This window comes from Symphodus melops (genome assembly GCF_947650265.1).
Source record: "Symphodus melops genome assembly, chromosome: 14".
NCBI lineage: Eukaryota > Metazoa > Chordata > Actinopteri > Labriformes > Labridae > Symphodus > Symphodus melops.
In genome coordinates, this window is record NC_136704.1 from 20,652,060 (window position 1) to 20,657,045 (window position 4,986).

A 4,986-nucleotide genomic window follows, 5' to 3' on the forward strand; every position below is an offset into this window, starting at 1 on the left:
TGGGTGTTTTGTTTCCCATCAGTTTGTTCCCTTTATTCTGTTTCTCACACTCTGTACATGTGGGAAGAGTCACCCAGGCTCTTTCTCACTGGACTCCAGCTCCTTCTCAGCCTTGGGAGATGGTAAATAGTCATGTAGTCTCTTTTCTCACACTAGGGGATAGATGGTGCCCTGCCAGGTGGGCCGTGGCTCTATGTGGCGTGATGGGGGAGTGATCTGTGTAATGTGATGGAAAAGTATAAGTTTTTATGTTTGCCTTTTCTCGGGGCCTCTTTCTCTCCTCACCGTGTGAGAGAGGGGTCTTCGAACGCTTATCTTGCCTTCGAATAAATGTTCATTGAGACCAGATCGATCTTGGGGTTCCTTTTTAAATAGATCTTCTCACTCTTTATTTTCACTCTTTGGTAATGGAAAAAATTCCACAACAATTTGGCGTTGTCGGCAGGATCCAGCGAGCTGCTACACGAGGGGAACGGGAGAACGGTGCTTGGCCAGCCTGAGGAAAAAAACTCAGTCCACCTGTTTGAACAGGGGAGCCGGAATCTCGTTTCCTGCGTCTACGGCCGCCTGGATCCAACGGACTTGATCCGAGAGAATACTGGGTGAGATACTATTCAAATCATAATTATGGACTTTCTGGGAAAGGGAAGACGGGTGTTTTTATGATTTCAAGCACTATAAAGAGAGAAAATCAGGGACTTTCCAAGAAAAGATCAGTGCTTTTATGATTTCAAGCACAATAAAATCTGAAATCCGGAGATTTTCCAGGGGGAAAATTGAGTGTTCTTATGATTTACATGCACTATAAAGAATAGAAATCAGGGATTTTTCTTGGAGACTCATCAGTGTTCTTATGATTTCGAGCACTAAAAAATATAAAAGGAATCAGACTTCCCAGTGGGAAATTCAAGGTGCTCTTAGTATTTCAAACTTTATGAAGCTAGGAGCTCTGGATTTTCTCCGGGGGACTCAGTGCTCTTATGATTTCGAGCACTATAAAAGTGAAGAATCAGGGGACTTTCCAGGGATGTTCAAAGGGTGAGAATATCCTCGTGGCAAGCCAGTGCCCTTAGCATTTCGGCACTATAAAGTTAGGAAAGCCAGCAAGAGACGTCTTGACTGTAACAGGGGGGTCCGGATCCACAAAGTGTCAAGTGCCTTTCCCCGACAGTCCATTGTGTAATATTATGATATAAAAGAAAAAAGAAAAAGAGAAAACAGGAAAAAAGGGAAAAAACAAACAAACAACAAAAAAACAAATACGGTGAAAAATGTTTCGAATGTCTGAATGAGTGGATGATTGAATATGGATTTCCAGAATGAGTTTCGTTGAACTTAAATCAGTTATAATAATAGTAATAATAATAATAATAATAATAATAATAATATAAATAAAGACAGTATAAATAAAAGAAAAAGGTAAAGGTGAAAGTTAAGGATTTGAAAAGATATGGGAGTCATAGCAAATGCATGACAATGTGGAAAACTGCAGTGAGACTCTCGCTGCAAAAGAGAGAGAGGAAAAAAGGTCATGTAAAAGATGGCAGAGGGAAGAGTTTAAGGTGGAGATGTAACTGGAAGAAAAAACCAGTTCAGCCCACCTCCATATAGGTCTAGTGATACCTCACGCCTGTCTCCTTATATGCCCCATTGCAGGCACCATTGCAGGCCCTCAGGGTGACGGACTCGGACCTGGACTCCTACCCTCCCATGCCGCCGTCCCTGCCACCACTGGAACCAGACCAGCCGGAACCAGATGACCAGCCTCCTCCCATGGTCAACAGGGCCCAGCTGACGGTTCTCCAACATCGCAACGTTATGACAGCCCTAACATTGCCAGCTCCAGACCAAAGAGCAAAGCATCCAGATGGGAATAACACAGACACTGGAATACAAAGCTGCTGTTGCTACTCTGACCCGAGACCTGAGAGACGAATTCTTCAGAAACACTGATACCAGCGCTATCAGGAGTGTTATGCAGCGCCCAGAGAAGCAAGCTGCTGATTTCCTGCATTGCCTGACGGAAGCCTTTAACCGTCACTCAGGCCTCCTCTGCAACCACATTATGGATTATGGATGTTGCAAGGCAGACATGGCGTCATGGTGTACGGTATGGAGAGCTCCAAAGACACGTTTTACACGCTCAGGACGTGGTGAATGAGCGAGAAGGGAGCAGAAAAGAAAAGAGAGACACTGTTGCATAAGCTGCCCGTTTCCAGGGCCTGTCCCAAAGACACGGATGCGAAGGGGGCCGAGCCCTTGACTGACATTCTGACGTGTACCATTACTGCTGGCAACCTGACCGTTGAAGGGACGATTGCCCGCAGCGAGGAGGAGCTGAAGGAGGAGCCACCGGTGGGGACGGACGGGAGGTTGGGACTCCAGGTGCAGACGTCAACCCGGTTGCTGAGGGTCCTGCCCAGGGGCGTGAGATACCACACACACACACACACTGCTACACTCTGTTGAAACGGCGCCTGCTTCTACTGATTCACATAGGTTACACACACAGGAGGCATTAACACACTTAGAGTTACAAACACAACCCCTGCCAGAAATGTGTTTATTTACTTATTTTTTAGAAACATATTTACTTATTTTTAGAAATGTGTTTATTTACTTATTTTTTTAGAAACTTGTGTTTATTCACTTATGTTTTAGGAACTTTTGTTTATTTACTTATTTTGGGTACTTATGTTATTTTGATTTGATTCCCGCATTTCAAAACGAACCTGTGTTTTTACGATAGAAATTTTGGGGAAACTGGTTAAATTTAAATTTATGGTTGATTTTGAGGCTACTCATTCTGTGATCATAGATCACAGATTTATTTTGTCTACCCCAATTAGATATAGTGGCAGATAGATTTATTCTATATCTGCCTCTGGGGAAACCATTAGAGAAAGGGTTTCTAATCTAAAGATACGTCATTCATTTCTAGTTTCTCATCATGGACCTAATGATGATGATCCTGACACGTGTTACAGCTGTACAATGGGCCCCATTTGAACTGAAATATATCCATGAGTTGAGACTACAGTTAGGACAATCGACCCAGCAACTTGTTAAAATGACAAAAGAAAAGTTGCTCCTGACTCAGACTTCAAGCGACTTACTGACTTACACTGTACCTCTCATGCGTCTAACAACTTCGACCATGTTTATGGTAAACGATGGTACAAACAATCCTCTGACAGACGGACTCTGACGTTGTTTTGGAGCGCCCACGTGGCGGCTATCTGTGTGTCCTTGATGGAGCCTCAGGAAGGATTGTTTAGAGTTTCTCTCTGCATGTTTCTTCCTGAAGCTGAGCGCTCCTTCGAGCTATTGTTTATATTTTAGCTAATTGTTATTATTTGATGTTTATTTTGTAGAGAGAGAGCACAGTCTACTGAATTAAATTCCCTGGGTGTTAAACATACCTGACCAATAAAAATTGATTCTGATTTTGATTAAAACAAGCCCTGTCTCAGTCGTCACCTGCCTCGGGTCTTCTGACCCCTCCTGTCCTGTTGTTCAAACGGTGGATAAAAAGGGAGGATTTCTCTCTTCTGTCTTGTTATAAATGCGTGGTGATAAACTCCGCTCGGTGGCCTACTTTTCATCCAAACTTGACCCTGTGACTGTGGAACTTCCTGGTTTTGTTTTTTTAGCAGCTGAAGAAGCTGTTTAAGCTTCACGTGACATTTTTGGCTTCAATCTTACAGTCCTTGTTTCTCGTAATGTTTATTATTTTTGCTTGATCAAAATGCATGACACTTGTCTGCTGCCAGGTGATTGCGCTATTCCACCATCTTGCTTGGCCTCCCCAATTTCACTGTCAGGTCTGCACCTCGTGCTGACCTCTCTGACCGACCGCTGATTAACCCTGACCTAATCCTGTTCATTGATGGTTTCTCCTCCTGCTCTGACATTGGACTGAAAAGGGTAGAATACGCTGTCTGCTCTAAAAACAATGTGTGGGCCTCTGGCTCACTGTCATCTTATTACTCTGCACAAACAGCAGAACTTGTGGCTTTAACTGAAGCTTGCAAATTAGCATCTAAAGCGGTCATGATCTACACTAACTCCCTTATCCCTTCGGAGTAGTTCATGACATTGAAGCACTATGGAAACATCGCTCTTCTCTGAAATCTGACTGTAAACATATTTTAAACTGTGGTTTGCATGTTTTTCCATGTGTGTCGAAGCATTTCTAACTAAACATGTTGACAGAAGTGCCGTCACAAAAGCTCTTTTTGACAGAGATTATTCCAAGGTGGGACATACATACCTAAACCTTAACTCCAGTGATAATGGCATCCATTTTATTAAGAAAGCCCGAACAAGAAGTAAGTGCTCTGTAGGGGTTCAAGCTAAAAACACTCTGTGCCTCCCATCTACAGTCAGGTGGTGCTGTGAGCATGAAAATGGCACTTTAAAAAGCAGATTGGCTGAATGTTGTGAAGATACCAAGTAATCCTAGACAAAAGCACTTCCGCTTGTTCTCATGTAAAGGCGTACACGCACACGTGCACGCACCTCACTTAACTTTTATGAAATGTTGTTTGAACATCTAGATAACACTGGAGGGGAAACCAGCACAAAACTAACTCCACAAAACTAACTAACATCTACTGCTTTATTAGAACGTAGCATGTTGAAGTATTGCAAAAGTCTGTCACGGTCCCTTTCTGTCTCCACCAGGCGGTGAAAGCTGCACTACCCGTTCCAGCGGCCTCTGGACCGCTCTACACCTTCTGGCCAGGACAGTGGGTTGCTGTGAAGAACCACAGGCACCGCCACTGAAAGTCCAAGCGCCGGTTAGGTCCGAACCAGGTTCTGCTGACCCACACCGTTTGAAGGTCGCAGAGATGGCCACGTGGATTCACGCCAGCCACTGCTGCCTCTTCACTGGAGAGCCCAGTAGCTGCCCCTAATCCAGCCCCATAATGACTCTGAGGTGTTCAGAGCGTTCCTGTGTGGCCACCATTGGAGCTGTTGCCT

The 4,986-nt window shown here is 44.2% G+C and overlaps 1 long non-coding RNA gene across 1 annotated transcript; it reads left to right on the plus strand.

Moving 5' to 3' along the window:
• Nucleotides 1-258: 258 nt before the first annotated feature.
• LOC306834887 lies at nucleotides 259-2,081 on the plus strand. Its single transcript, XR_013780545.1, has 2 exons — nucleotides 259-602; nucleotides 1,657-2,081. It is a non-coding gene; the product is annotated as an uncharacterized lncRNA (long non-coding RNA).
• Nucleotides 2,082-4,986: the final 2,905 nt, after the last annotated feature.